General features: G+C 38.5%; 1 pseudogene; it reads left to right on the top strand.

Moving 5' to 3' along the window:
• The first annotated feature begins 11,860 nt into the window (after positions 1 to 11,860).
• On the top strand, positions 11,861 to 13,321 carry LOC124972364 (histone-lysine N-methyltransferase SUV39H2-like; annotated as a pseudogene).
• The last annotated feature ends 3,577 nt before the right edge of the window (positions 13,322 to 16,898 follow it).

The raw sequence follows: 16,898 nt of genomic DNA on the forward strand, positions 1-16,898 counted from the left end.
AAAAATGAAAAGAAAACTGCAATCTAGGACTGGGGAGATAGCTCAGCTCAGCTGGTAGAGTGCTTGCCTCACAAGCACAAGGCCCTGAGTTCAATCCCCAGTACGGCAAAAAAAAGAAAACTGCAACCTATGACAACATGAATCCTGCTTTGACTCAGGGAATTATATAATTTTTAGGGGCTCTCAATGCTCATTAGTTATATAAAAACTTAACTCTCAATATGAATCATTTTGTGTTTTTTTTCCTTTGGCACTATCCAGTTATCTCAATATGATGTACTAAATATTCTGGTCAGTAGCATCCAAAGAAGGGGGGAAGGTGGAACAGTCCACTGAGTCCACTGCTGTATCAGCAATGCCTGATGATGGTGGAAAGCAGACTGGTGTCATTGGTTTTGTTATTATTGTTGTTGTTGTTAAATGCTCTATAACAATGCATCCCCTGATTGCCTATACTTAAGGTAAGTCATTCTCCTCATTTTCTCTCCTCTCTGCTTGGTACCCACTGAGTCCATCTTTTTTCTATTGATTTATTTATTATGTATCATTTCTACTTCTTGACTTTCTCTTCCAGTACATTGATCTTTCTATTCATATGCTAGTTCCACTTTCTTAGGCTTTATAATATTTTTCATGGTACTGGGGATTTAATTCAGGGGTCCTCTACCTCTGACCTACATCCCTAACCCTTTTTATATTTTCTCTTGGAACAGGGTCTCACTAAGTTTCTGGGGCTGGCCTTGAAGTTGTGATCCTCTTGCCTCAGCCTCCTCAGTCTCTATAAGGGCTGTGCCACTGCACCTGGCCTATAATATATTTTAATATATGATTGTTCTGGTTCCCTACTCTTGGTTCTTCTGTTTCTCAGATTTTTCTGGCTACTTTTTGTTCATATGAATTTTGAGACCAGTTTGCTTAGTCATAGCTTTTGGCTTCAACTATAATTTTATTGAATTTTTAAAAAATTTATATATATATATATTTTAGATGTTGATAGACCTTTATTTTTTATTCATTTATTTATATGTGGTGCTGAGAATCAAACTCAGTGACTCACACATGCTACCACTGAGCCACAACCCCAGCCCCTTTAATGAAGTTTTAATTTGTATATTTGAGGCTCATCGACCTTTCTTTGTCATTACAAAGTTTTTCATCTACCAAGGTTAGGGGAAAACTCTCATTCTATTTATTATGATTTTAATATTTTAAATTTTTGTTGTTCTTTGAATTGGTGATTGCTATTGTTTAAGCAATGGGGTCCTCTCCAAAATTCATTTTGAATATTAATTCCCAATGTAGTATCATTAAGAAACATGAACTTTAGTAGGAGATTAAGTCAAGAGGGCCCTGCCCTCATGGATGCACTACAATAAAAGGACTGGAGGTTAAAGGGAGCACTAGTCCTACCCTTCCACCTTCTGCCAGTGAGGACAGTCATAAAGCACCATCTAGAAGCAGGGAGCAGTCTCACTGGACACCAATGCCAGCTCCTTGAACTTGGATTTCCCAGTCTCTAGAACTGTTAAGAAATAAATTTCTGTTTTTAGGAATTTTAAAAGTGCCAAAAATGGACTAAGACAGTGGTAAATTCAGATGGTACAAAATTCAAAAGAAACAAAAACATTCGTAGTGAAGTCTGATTCCCACCCCTCTCTGCAGATACCCATTTCTCCTCCCATTAGGCATCCTATATTGACAGTTTTTTGCAGAGATAGCCTTCGCGTATATAAGCAAATATATAGGATATCTTTTTTCCCCTTTTTATATAAATGGTAGCATAGTTTATACCTTGTTCTGCATCATGCCTATTTCATAGAACCATATCTTTAGGAAATCACTCCAGATTACTACATGAAAATCTCCCCCACCACCCCACAGCTGCATATTTAATTGAATAAATGTCCAACAGAGTACCACTATTGTGTTCATTTAGATCGTAGAAAGATGTATTACTAGTACATACTGTATAACTCAATTTGCAAGCTGATCTACGATGACAGAAAACAGATCAGTGGTTTCTTGGGGATTGGAGATGGAAATAAGGGAAAATAACACGTGCCACAGTCATTGAAATGACTGGGCACAGAGGCACAAGCCTGTAATCCCAGAGACTCAGGAGACTGGGGAAGGAGGATCGCAAGTTCAAAGTCAGCCTCAGCAACTTAGTGAGGACCTAAGCAACTTAGTGTGACCCAGTCTCAAAATGAAAAATAAAAAAGGGCTGGGAATGTTGTTCATTGGGTTCAAGCCCCAATACCAACACAAAAAAGTCATTAAATTGTACACTTGAGATGGGTGCAGTTTAATGTGCCTAAGTTACACCCCCAATAAAGTTTCTTTTAACAAATCTAGTAATATTATAAGCAATGCTATAATAAATAACCATCACATATGTGTCTATTCTATTTCCACTTGTTTTCTCAAGTGTTTATTATCCTACGCAGTATTTCAATTTGTTTATTTTTGAAAAGGACAATTTTGATACAAAATCCAAAAAGGTATTCAGTCACTTGTTTTGATGTCCATTTTTTTTTATTGTCTGTTCCCCACCTCAACCCTGCCCCCAGGAGAGAACAGGAACCTTGTCTGTCTCATTCATCATCTTATTCCCAGGGCACAGAATGGTGCCAAGCACAGAGTAGGTATTCAACAAAATAGCTACTTAAAGGCCATTCAAAATATATACTTTCAGGCTCCATTTCTAGAGATTCAAATTCAGTAGGTCTGTGATAGGTTTTGGGAATCTGTATTTTTAATAAGCTCCATAGGTATTTCTGGTCCCTAGCCAGCTTTGGAACAATGGTCTTTCTACTTCAAGTTATCCAACTTCTCACCCAGGTAACTGTGGCAGCCCTCTTCCTCCTTGCATGCCCCCTGCCATTTTCCAGTGCTGCAGATGGAACCCAGAGCCTCATACCTACTAGGAAAGCACTCACCACTGAGCTACACTCCCAGTCCCTGCAACCCTTCTTAAAACATTACAAAGTCAATTGCTTCCAACGATTGCTGTAACACTCCTGCCTATCCTGCATTCCTTTTTCAATATGATCTTTCTGCTCCTCCAATCAAGAGATGCAGCCTCTTTAATTTTGTCTGGTCTTATAACTTACCAATAGAATGTAGTGGAAATGATGCTGTGCCAGTTCAAGGCCTGGCAGCTTCTGTTCTGGAAGTTATGCTGAAGAGAACTGAGGCACCCAGCCAAAAACCTCCACCAAGATCATAGATGTATGAATGAGGTCATCTAGGAGTCTTCACCCCTGTGTGAGCCACCTCAGCTGATGCTACTCAGAGAGTAGTTAAGCTGACCCTGCTAAGCCTTACCCAAACTCCTAACTGTGAGCAATTGATTGATACTTGTTTTAAGCCCCTTCATTTTTTAGTGGAGTGTTACAAGGTCGCAGATAACTAAAATGTATATTATTGCATTGCTTTCAGTCCTAAATCCTTAAAGGGCGTGAAAGGACTTTCATGACGTGACCCCTGGCCACCTCTCCAACCTCACCTCCTGTTAAATTTCCCAGCCCATCAGACCTTACCTTATCTAGGCTTCAGATCCTGTTGCATTGTGCTCCTGTCTTTGGAGTAAAGCAGTCCTGGAGTTGTCCAAATTGTATGACCTTGGTTAAGTTATCAAAAGTCTCTTGCCATTATTTTTCTCATATTTGATACAGGAATAATCATAGTGTTTATCTCACAAGACCGTGATGTGAATTCACTAAGATAATGCATGACAAGCATTTAGGATAGCACCTGGAACAGAGGCAGCACACAACAAATGTTCATAATAAGGAGGTTGGTTTGGTGGTGCTCACCTGTAATTCCAGCAACTTAGGAGGCCGAAGCAGGATTGGGAGTTCTGCAAGGTCAGCCTCAGAAATTTAGCAAGACCTTCAGCAATTTAGTGAGACTCTGTCTCAAAAAAAAAAAAAACGTTTCTAAAGCTGGGAATGTAGCTTAGTAGTAAAGCAACTCTGGGTTCAATTGCTAGCACACACACAAAAGATAGGAGGGTTAGGGGTAGCTCAGAGATAAAGCACATGCATGAGTTTCTGGGCTCAGTCGCCAGCAACACACACACACACACACACACACACACACACACTCACACACACACAGACACAGAATAAGTACTGCATTGCATTATAACTGTCTGCTTGTTTGTTTACCCCTCTAAACTGAAAACTCTGTGAGGACAGCAGAGACCACACATTCCACATTCCTGTATCCTCAGGGTCTAGCATAGTAGGTATACTCAATAAAAAATTGTTGAATATATGAATTGATCAATCAATGAATCAGTAAGAGAGTAAATAAACAAACTTATTAGTGAAGTGATATAAATGAACAAAACTGCTAAAATAGGGCTAGGGGTATAGCTCAACTGGTAGAGCGCTAACCTTGCACGAACTAAGGCCCTGAGATCAATCCCCAGCACCACACACAAAAAAGTAAACCTGCTAAAATATATGTGAATTGGTGTTGACCTCTTATTCCTTAAGATCATTAGGTATTTGTCAGTTCAACTTATTACAACAATGTGGTAAAGAAGTCTCAGAATCCTGATTAGATAGGATCACAGAGAGTATTGAACCTGATTTTTAAATTATAGTATGATTTTTTTTCTTGGGATCTCAGTTAATTTCTCCTTTGAAGGTGGTACATATATCTCTTTGCCATTTGTAAGAGCTTTGTTTTAAATTTATTTCATTTGTCTGCTTATAACAAATAGTATTGTTGTGATTGGGATTTTTATTGTTTGGTTTCTGTAGAGAAAATGCAATTTTCTACATACTATTTCCACTTTAAGTTTCTGCAAGGACTGTTTTTGTTTTTGACGACAAGCATGAACAACTGCTGGTAGTCAGGGAGATAGGATCATTACTGCAGTCTGAGAGCTGAAAACATCCAGATGTGTCACATTATTAATTAATCTGACACATTATTTTTCCATCTGATCTTCAAACACAGTCCCTTGACACCCTGGTTATTAACGAGGAGTATAATTTATCCCCCAGAGGTCCTCAGAGTGACATAATTCAGAACTACAAAACAAGGCCAGAAAGTATCATATATTTTATAACACCAGAACTTACTCCTAAAGTTGATCAGGTGTTTTATGGCAATTTAATGGTGATTTATAAATTACTTAGATGGAAATTGAGTGTTTTTTGTTTTTGTTTTGCTTTTGTTTTGCTTTAAAAAAGAACCTTAACTATTCCACACTATATTCATTGTTCCACTTCTTCTCCTTCTAATCTCTTTCCAACACACTTCGGTCAAGCTAGTCCCTACTTCTATACCAGCTTTGTGCTTGTCCAATCCGTAACAGCCTCCAATGTAACTGAATCCTTTGATCACTTCAGTCTACATGAAAGACTTTCTTCCTTTTGTCTCTAGACTCTTTTACCTCACTGATTATTCCTTATTAGGTTTTAAAAATTATCTTATTTGAAATAATCTGAGGCTCATAAGAAGTCACAAAAACACTAGAGATGTTTTGTACACCCTTCATCCTGCTTTCCCCTAAAAGTCAACTTCTGATGTAACCATAATCAAAACCAGGAAATTGACATTGGTACAATACTCTTACTGAACTACAGATTTCACCAGTTTTTACATGTGCTTATTTTGAGAGTATATAGTATAGATTCATGTAACTACCGTCACAGTCAAGACACAGAACTGCTCTATTGCCACCCCTTTATGGTCATACCTTACACCTAACCCCTGACAACAACTAATCTGTTCTTATCACTAAAATTTTTTCATTTTAAGAGTGTAATATACCTTGAATTGTTTTTAGATTGCCTTTTTTTACAAGGAAAAAAAACAATTCAAGGGATGGGGATATAGTGCAGTTGGTAGAGTGCTTGCCTTGCATGGACAAGGCCCTGGGTTCAATCCCTAGCACCATATAAATAAATAAACACACAAATAAATTTTAACAAATGTTTGTTTAAAAAATATAATTCAAGTTGTTACATGTGTCAATATGTCAATTTGACCTGAGCAGCATTCCATTGTATGGATGTACCAGTTTGTCTATTTGCCCATTTGAGGACATTTGGCTTTTAAGTTTTGGCTGTTACAAATAAAGTTGCTATGAACATTACCTAAAGGCAATGTGTTGCTTCTCTTTGGTTACTTTCCAGCATTGTTTTTTTCTTTGTCATTAATTTTCAGAAATTTGATCATGAGGTGTCTGTGAATTTCTTTAGGTCTATCTTTTTTTTTTTTTTCTTTGTGGTGCTAGGGATTGAACCCAGGGCCTTGTGCTTGCAAGGCAAGCACTCTACCAACTGAGCTATCTCCCTACCCTTAGGTCTATCTTTTTATGGTTTACTCAGCTCTTTGAATTTTTAGGTTTATATCTTTTACTAAATTTTATTATTGTCCCATAGGTCTCTGAGTTTCTGTTGCTTATTTTTCCATTTTCTCTCCCTTACTCACATTGGATAATTTCAATTAATCTATCTTTAAGTTCACTGGTTCTTTGCTCGCTCATCTCCATTCTGCTCTTGAGTATATCAAGTAAACTTTTTATTTCAGTTATTGTATTTTGTAGCTCTTAACTTTCTATTTAGTTCATTTTTATATCTCTCTTTGTTGGGACTTTCCGTTTTTTTTTTTCCAATAGTTTTGAGAATGTTCATGACTGCTTGTTGGAGCTCTTTTATGATAGCTACTTTAAAATTGTTGTTAAATAATTCCAACATCTTGTTGTAGGCAACTGTTGATTGCCTTTACATATTCAAGTTGAGATTTTCATAGTTCTTGGTATGGTCATTTTTATTATATCCTGGACAGTTTGATTATTATTTTATGAGTTTCTGGTTCCTATTCAAATCTTATAGTAGGCAGTCAACCTGTTTAGGTTAAGGACACATATATTGCACTGCTTTTGTGAACTATGATCCAAATACATATTTAGTTTCCAAAGCCTTTGTAGTACTATTTTATTCTGCTCAGGTGTGTGCTGCCCAGAGGTTACTAGAATCTGGGTGGTGTTCCAGACCATTGTTCAATTCTGAAGCTTTTTTCTGTGTTCTTTCTGGTCATTTTCACACTTCAGCTGATCAGAAGTCTGCCGTCTGAGCATATGCAGATTTGTAAAATCACTGTCCCTTCTCTATGTAATCTTCCTGCTGTTTTCTAATTGGGAAGGAGAGGAATATGACTTTTAAATGTTTTATTATTCATTATAATTATTCATAATAGTGGGATTCATAGTGATATATTCATAATGCACATAACATAATTTACTCCAATTCATTCCCCAGGATTTCCCCTTTTCCACCCCTCCTCTTCCCCCTGTTTTACTTCATCTACTCTCTGATCTTCCTTCTATTTATTTACACACGTATATACTTTTTGCATCGGTACATTATAATTATACACAACAGTGGGATTTACCTGTGGTATATACATGCAAGCATATAATATAATTTGAATGATTTTATTCCCCAATTTTCCCCCTTTCCCTCCTTTCCTCCCTCCACCTTGATTCCCTAGCTCTTCTATTCTATGATCTCCTTTCTGTTTTGAAGATGTCCATTTTTATTCCTAGTTTCTGCATATGGGATAAAACATTCTGCATATGAGAGAAAACATTCAACCCTTGACTTTCTGGACCTGGCTTATTTCACTTAGCATGATGTTCTCCACTTCCATCCATTTACCAGCAAATGACATAACTTCATTCTTTTTTATGGCTGAGTAGAACTCTGTTATATACGCATCCACATTTTTTAATCTATTCATCTGTTGTCAGACACTTAGGCTGGTTCCATAACTTGGCTATTGTGAATTGTGCTGCTATAAACATTGGAACGCATATTATTGTACAAGGTATTTCCAGTTCAATCCCACCTTGTACTGTAGTATGGTTTTATTCATGGTGTTTACCTGGAATAGGGAAGGTGTTATTTAAAAGTTTCTGTCCTCCAGAGCTGCCCTTTTCCTAGTCTTTGGCAACAGACAGTGGGCTTTTCTGGGGGAATTTTTAATCTGTGCCCACTGACATGTCTAGATTGTCATGTCACAGTCCTCAGACTGTGATATGTAGGAGACAAAACAAAATAAGAGAACTAACCTCTAGGTTGTTTCTTAAGTCCCAAAGCTCCCAATCATTCTGCCTTCATTTCTCCACCTTTCAGAACCTTCTGATGGTTTCTTTATCAATTTTGTCCTGGTATTTTTTTAAATAATGGGAGGAATAGTGAGGAATGTACTTACTCCATCTTGTCTGGAACCAGAAGACCATTAAGGTTTTGTTGCTGGTTCTTCCTCATATTATCCAGAGATTGTTCTTCATACCTCTTTTCTACTATAACTACATTCATCCCTACCTACTCTCATCAGATACTGTGACTTTAAGAACCATCAGAAATAGCTCTCAAATAAATATCTGCAGTCTGGGGCTCAGACTACTATCCTGAGTCCCAGATTTACATAAACACTTTAGTTTTCTAATAGATACCTCTGATTTCCAGAACCAAATTCAGTTTTTCTGTGCAAACTTGCTCCTTCCTCATTCTTTCCCATCTCAGTAAACAGAAATCTTGTTCTGCAAGATTTTAGATAATCTTTGAGTCTTCTTTTGCTCCTATCTAATCCAACCCATCAGTACATGTTGTTGCCTCTACCTTCAAAAGAAAACCAAACTCCAATCATTTCTCATCATTTCCATAGTTACCATCTTGGTCCAACCCAATATCACCTCTTACCTGTATTATTGAAATAGCATTCTGTTGCCCTGCTTCCATTCTTGCCCTACCTACATTTTGTTCTCCACTTCAAAATGAGCCTTTTTACATGTAAATCAGATCATGACACACATTTGTTTAAAACTTCCTGAGTCTACCTCAGAGTCTTTGCCAAGCCCCTACCTGATCTGGTGCTGCCATTGCTCTGCCTAGATTTCCTACTAATCCTGGCCACTGTGCTCTATCCACACTGGCCTTTGTACTGTTCTTAGAACATGCCAAACATTTCTTCCCTTCCAGTTCCAGTATTCTAGTTGCTGTTTCCTCTGCCTTGAATGCACTTATTCCAAATGTTCTAGTTCTTCACTACCCTCAGGTTTGTGCCCAAATATCTCGTCAGAGAGGCCCTCCCTGCTGACCCTCTAAAATAGTAGGCTTGCCAATGTCTCTTTGCCCTGATTTTTCACCTAAGCATTTTTCCCAGTTACCTATTTCTGTGTAACAAATCACTCCAAAACTTAGAAGTTAAAGGGCTACAAGTTCAGGCATTCTGTACCCTTATCTGGGATAGATTTAATGGATGGGAGGAGGCCTCACATGTTATTGTTGTCTGGGTTACTTGGTTCTCCATTATGGACTCTTCACATGACTACCCTGAGGTTCCTCAAGCAAGGTATTCTCAAATTAGGTAGATTTCTTAAGTGGAGGTTGACTTCTCCCTTAGATAAAGTGGAAATTGCCAGGCTTTTTAAATGGTTTGCCAGTACTGATATGGCAATAGTCTGCAACATACTCTTGGAGAAGGAAAGCAATAAAACCAATCTAGATAATGGAGGAAATAAATAGAATCCACCATTTGCTGGAAGCAACCACTTGCATGTGCAGTGGATGGGAGGGTATTGATCAATGATGACCATAGCTATCTTTGGAGATTATATGCCGCAGCAACTATAGCCCTTTGACCATATTCATATTTGTCTACACCACTAGGATGAGGTCCATGAGACCAAGAGATTGTCTATATAATTCACTGTTATATCTCCAGTGTCCACAACAGTGCCTGAACACATAGTAGGTACTCAATCATTTCATTAATAAATTTTGCATAAGATCTAACCTTCAATGATTCCTTACTCAAAAAAAAAACTGTATTACTGGGTTGGGGATGTAGCTCAGTTGGTAGAATGTTTGCCTTGCAAGCACAAGGCCCTGGGTTCAATCCCCAGCACTGTGAAAAAAAAAAACCCTGTATTACTGTCTCTAATATTGTTAAGCTCTGCTGACATGTGGTCCAACATTTTGCTACATATCTTTAATTATAAACTTGTACCACAAAGAGAAATCTACAAATTTTACCTATGGTGAAAACATGTACCGTGAAGGAACAGAGATAGAGACCTTAAAGGACTGTAGACCTGGAAAGAGGCATATTGCTGTCAATGCCAAAGCTTAAGGATACAATATGGTTAAGATGCAAGCCTCTTCTTCAGATTCATTTCCAGAGTCAAAGGGACATTTTCTTGTTGCCAGGTACAGTCTGTACTCATTCACAACCTTTCATGTGGCCCCAGAATTTCCAAGATAATTGAAACCAAGGAAAGAAGACATTGTGATATTTGTGTGACCATAAGTATCCAGTAAAGGAATCATCTTATTAACTGAGTGCAGGGAGGCATGGAACTTTGTATTCACATGCCAAGTGCACTTTGAATCTCACCAGCAGCTCCAACTCAAAAGTCAGCCCTCAGGCTTGCACTGTTTGGTTCTTTGATGTCCTGATAGCCACACATGTTTAAACTGATGATTGGACACTCATCTGACCCAAAAGCAGCAAATCCAGACAGGTGTGCAACCGGGATTTCTTCTGCCAAGAAAATAGTAGCTGAGTCACATTCCACTCTCAGGAATTTAACTGATAAATACCAAAATATTTGGTAGGTATGGTGGGCCATGTGTAAAGAAATTGTGAGATAACAGAAAAATAGAAGCAATGAGATACAGAAAGGATATAGAGTGAGGAGGTAAACTAGCAGATAGAAATAAGAAAGTAGGCATCTGGAGAGTAACTTACGCACAGTAAGTGTGAAGCTCTAGGTCTGAGGATGTGGCTCAGTGGTAGAGTACTGACCTGGCATTCATGAGGCCCTGGAATTGATTCTTAGGGAGCCAGCGCATGTGTGCACATGCACACACATACATACACACACACACACACACACACACACACACACACAAGAGTGAAGCACTACTGCAAAGGACCACAAACTCTTTCCTGTGCTTCCTGCCATCTTCGATTTTTCCATACTAACTCCTAACTCAAGCCCAAGGCAAATGATTCAATACTGTGTTAGGAAGGAGTTTTTCCTATGCTCATAAAAATGCTTGATGAAACTTTTTTGTTATTATGACTGTTATGTCTATCCCTGGTCAATTTAATGAGATCCTATCTCGAAATAAGAAAAAAGGAGCTGGAGGTCAGCTCAGTTGTAGAGCACCCCTGGGTTCAAAAAAGTGGAACAGGCAAAAATTCTCCATTTTGTATCTACTACAGAATGCTGCAATAGTTTAAAATACAAATAACTAATTGATCAATATATATACCAGAAGTTTAGAATTCTCCAAACTTGGAAAAGGAGAAGTGGAGGAAAACAGATAACAAACAGACACACCCACACTATCAAACCACTATGAGAGAAAGACATCTGGGGGGATAACTCAAGCTGAGGCACTTATCAGTTATTATAGGTTTCCCATAGGCTCTTTCCACTTCTGAGATCCTGGACAATAAAGTAGAAAGTTGGAGGAAAGGAGTGTTTGGAGACAACACAGGCATGGGCTACCAGCTCCAGGGCCCTCTCCCTACATCTCCACATACTACCCCTCATGAATGTATGCCACTGGCTTATAGTATCATAATCCATTTTTCATTCTTGTGCATTAGACTGCTAGAGCCTCCATAACAGAATACCACAGACAGGGTGGCATAAACAACAAAAATTTATTTTCTCACAGTTTTGAATGCTGGAAGTTCAAGATCAAAATGTCAGCAGATGCCCAGTCCCGGCCCCCGAGACCCGGGCGGGGGCGGGGCGTCGGGCCAGCTGAGCTATTCCGTCAGAACGCGCCAGTTTGAATGAATGTTCCACAAGATGGCGGCGGCCGAGGCCGAGGCGCGAGGAGCTTGGTGTGTGCCTTGCCTAGTTTCACTTGATACTCTTCAGGAATTATGTAGAAAAGAAAAGCTCACATGTAAATCGATTGGAATCACCAAAAGGAATCTAAACAGTTATGAGGTGGAATACTTGTGTGACTACAAGGTATGTAAAAAGGGTCAAGGACAGGTCCTGAGTATCTGCATGAAGTGATGGACGGAGGACGCAATCTCAGCAAAGAAAGAGAAAAGAAACAAGAATGAAAAGAATACCATGGTATTTAAGCCTAAGGAATGGTCAGGCAGTGCCTGCTGCTTCAGAGAGCTCCAATTAGGATATGAAATATTATCTTGTAAAATGGAAAGGATGACCAGATTCTACAAATACTTGGGAACCCTTACAAAATCTCAAGTGTCCGTTACTGCTTCAGCAATTCTCTAATGACAGGCATAATTATTTATCTCAGGTAAAGAAAGGCAAAGCAATAATTCCAAAAGACAATAACAAAGCTTTGAAACCTGCCGTTGCTGAGTACATTGTAAAGAAAGCCAAACAAAGGATAGCTCTGCAGAGATGGCAAGATGAACTCAACAGAAGAAAGAATCATAAAGGGATGATATTTGTTGAAAATACTGTTGACTTAGAGGGTCCACCTTCAGACTTCTACTACATTAATGAATACAAACCAGCTCCTGGGATCAGCTTAGTCAGTGAAGCTACATTTGGTTGTTCATGCACAGATTGTTACTTTGAGAAATGTTGTCCTGCTGAAGCTGGAGTTCTTTTGGCTTATAATAAGAACCAACAAATTAGAATCCCACCTGGTACCCCCATCTATGAATGCAACTCAAGGTGCCGATGTGGACCCGATTGTCCCAACAGGATTGTTCAAAAAGGCACACAGTATTCACTTTGCATCTTTCGAACTAGCAATGGCTGTGGCTGGGGTGTAAAAACTCTTATGAAGATTAAAAAAATGAGTTTTGTCATGGAATATGTTGGAGAGGTAATCACAAGTGACGAAGCTGAAAGACGGGGGCAATTATATGACAACAAAGGAATCACATATCTCTTTGATCTGGACTATGAATCTGATGAATTCACAGTGGATGCAGCTCGATATGGAAATGTGTCTCATTTTGTGAATCACAGTTGTGACCCAAATCTTCAGGTGTTCAATGTTTTCATTGATAACCTCGATACTCGTCTTCCCCGAATAGCATTATTTTCCACGAGAACCATAAATGCTGGAGAAGAGCTGACTTTTGATTATCAAATGAAAGGTTCTGGAGATGTATCTTCAGATTCTATTGACCATAGCCCTGCGAAAAAGAGGATCAGAACTGTATGCAAATGTGGAGCTGTGACTTGCAGAGGTTACCTCAACTGAATTTTCAGGAAATAGAGCTGATGAGAATAGTTTTTGTTTTTTTCTAATGTTAACACTTTAAAAAATAAGTATTTGGGACTCTTTCTTATTATAAAAAAAAAATGTCAGGAGATTTTTTAAAAATATTTTCAGTCGGGCTGGGGTTGTGGCTCAGTGGTAGAGCACTTGCCTAGCACATGTGAGGCACTACATTAAAAATAATAATAATAATAATAATAAACAAATAAAGTTATAAAAGTATATTTAATTGTAGGTGGACATAATACCTTTATTTTATTTATTTATTTTTATGAGGTGCTGAGAATCAAATCCACAAAGTGCTCCACCATGAGCTATAATCCCAGCCCTGTCAGCAGGTTTTGTTTCTTTTTTTTAAACAATAACATATTTTTTTTTATGTTTACAGACTGCATTTTGAGTCATTGTACACAAATGGGGTACAACTTTTCGTTTCTATGATTGTGCATGATGTAGATTCATACCATTCATGTAATCATACTTGTACATAGGGTAATGATGTCTGTCTCAGTCCACCATCTTTCATACCTCCCATCCCCTCCCCGCTCTCATTTCCCTCTATGTAATCCAAAGTTCCTCCATTCTTTCCTTACCCCCCCATATGTATCATCATCCACTTATCAGAGAAAACATTTGACCTTTGTTTTTTGGGGATTGGCTTATCTCACTTAGCATGATATTCTCCAACTCCATCCATTTACCTGAAAATGCCATAATTTTATTCTTCTTTATGGCTGAATAATATTCCATTGTGTATATATACCAGAGTTTCTTTATCCATTCATGTATTGAAGGGCATCTAGATTGGTTCCACAATCTAGCTATTGTGAATTGAGCTGCTACAAACATTGATGTAGTTGTGTTACTGTAGTATGCTGATTTTAAGTCCTTTGGGTATAAACTGAGGAGTGGGATAACTGGGTCAAAAGGTGGGTCCATTCCAAGCTTTCTGAGGAATCTCCACACTGCTTTCCAGAATGACTGCACCAGTTTTAAATCCCACCAATAATGTATGAGTATACCTTTTGCCCCACATCCACACCAACACCTATTGTTACTTGTATTCTTGATAATAGCCATTCTAATTGGAGTAAGATAAAATCTTAGGGTGGTTTTAATTTGCATTTCTCTAATTACTAGAGATGTTGAACACTTTTTCATATATTTGTTAATCACCTGTATATCTTTTTCTGTAAAGTGTCTGTTTTGTTTCTTCTGAGCCCTCTTTCTCTTTGGTTTACAGATGGCTGCATTCTCATTATGTCTTTACACAGCCTTTCCATGGTGTGCATTTATGTCTGTGTCCCTTCTTATAAGGACACCAAGTCAGATTGGATCCTAACCCACCCATATGACCTCATTTTACCTTCATTATCCTTTAAATGCCCCCTCTTCAAATAGCAGTCACATTCTGAGGTAGAAGAAAGGAGACATAAATCGGGAGGGAGCCCATAACACATGGTAAAAGTGTTTATTTTATATATGAGGATGTCAGAAGCTTCCTGCCTCCTCTTGACTTGAGTCTAGAAGCCTCCGAACATTATGACAATATTGAAAAATTCATAACTTTTTCCCTTAACCCTGAGGCAAGGATGTGGATGGCTTGTCAAAGCTAGAATCCAGTCTTTGATATGTGGATCAAGCTCAGTTTTAGCCCCTTGAAAGGAATAGTTATAGGACCTTGTTGCTCTGGACCTGGTGGCTCCAAATTAAGATTTGGTGTCAGTAAAAAATACCAAAGATTCCAAGAAGGAACTCCTTGGTATGCAAAGAGAAACTGAAATAAAACCCAGGCCCAGCACTATGGGGTACGTATTGGTTCGGCTGAGGCTGGAGGCCACCTTCCAGGATAAAGCCACCCTGGTATGGTATTCTGGTAGGGCACTATGGTTCGAATGATCCTGCCAAGACTCAAGTTGAAATTTAATTCCCATTGTGCAGTATCAAGAAGTCGGACCTCATGGGATCTTTAAAGGTGATTAGATATGGGCTTTGCCCTCATGAGTGGATTAAACCATTCATGGATTAATGGATTAGTAGATTTGTGGGTTCATGGGTTATCTTGAGAGTCTTTTTAAAAAACTAATTTGGTTTTATCTCTTATATGCTCTTCTTTTATTGTGGGATGCTCTGAATTGCCTCAGGACTCTGCAATGTGTCCCCACTAGCAATAAGGGTGTCACCAACTGTGGTCCCTCAACCTTGGACCTCCCAGCCTCCAGAACCATAATCTAAATAAAACTTTATTCTTTATAAATCACCCTATCTGTGGTATTCAGTTATAGCAACAGTGAACAGACTCAGAGGGGGTTTCTCAGTGTATGACTGAATCACAGAGTCATAATCTTTGAGCCCCTGGGAAGGACATCACCTACATCTGTACAAACATGTATATCCTTTCCAGGAGCACAAACGTCCATGTGAATGGGTGAATCCAGATTTTATATTCACTAGAGGGGGCTTTGGAAGCAAAAGCTGTGGGGACCTGATCCTACTTCCCAGTTCTTGCAGCCTACATAGTGGTTTAGACCTAGTTTAGAGCCCAGCTTAGTCATTGACTATGTAATCTTGTGCTTCGATTTCCTCATCTGCAAAATGGGGATAAGAAGAATGCTTTTCTGTAGAGTCATTAGGAGTACTAAATGATTTAATAACTTGTAATTGTGTTTGGCACATTAAGAATTCAATAACTAGTGGGTTGGGGTTGTAGCTCAGTGGTGGAACCCTTGCCTAGCACGTGTGAGGCACTGGATTCGATTCTCAGCACCACATATAAATAAAATATAAGTCCATTGACAACTAAAAAAAGAATTCAATAAATAGTACTTCTTTTTATTCTTATACCTGGTTTCAAATTCATTATTATTTCTGATTAAGTTTTTGCACACAAAGGACTGATACCCTTTGACCTGAGTAAGCCTTGGGATTTTTCTAACACAGATACTTCATATTTTGACCAACAGAATAGATCTTGGGAAGAAGTACATGATGCAGAATCAAAAAACAAAAAAAATCTGAATGAACAGCCCTATTAATATAAGAAATATTTATATTACCATATTAGTAATAGGTGACATTCTCCTTATCTGTAAACTTTGGAACCACATAGCTTACATGTTAAAGGTAATCCATGCTAGCTTCCAAACACCAGATTTTAGTTAGTATCATTCTTTGATGCTTCTTAAAAACTTTTACAGGCTCTGGAACATCATCATCCTTTTCTTCAATGTCTTCTAGTTTTGGTGCTTTGCTACCCAACACTTGCTGTGGGTACTATTTAGCTAATTTTCGAAGGCTCATTAAGCTGTCAGCACCGAGTGGCTTAATATTCCAGGAAGCATTGCTGTTATTTATTTGACTGCTACATGACCTGTAATTCTGAAGGTGTTAGCAGAAAGGGAAGCTTGGATTTGGGTTTTTTGATTTATTTGTTCTTGTTGGTTTTTTTTTTTTTTTGTACTGGGGATTGAACTCAGGGGCACTTAACCATTGAGCCACATCCCCAGACCTTTTTTGTATTTTCTTTTTTTTTTGGGGGGGTGCTAGGGATCAAACCCAGGGCCTTGTGCTTACAAGGCAAGCACTCTACCAACTGAGCTATCTCCCCAGCCCCTGTATTTTCTTTAG

Source organism: Sciurus carolinensis, chromosome X (assembly GCF_902686445.1).
Source record: "Sciurus carolinensis chromosome X, mSciCar1.2, whole genome shotgun sequence".
NCBI classification, from domain to species: Eukaryota; Metazoa; Chordata; class Mammalia; order Rodentia; family Sciuridae; genus Sciurus; species Sciurus carolinensis.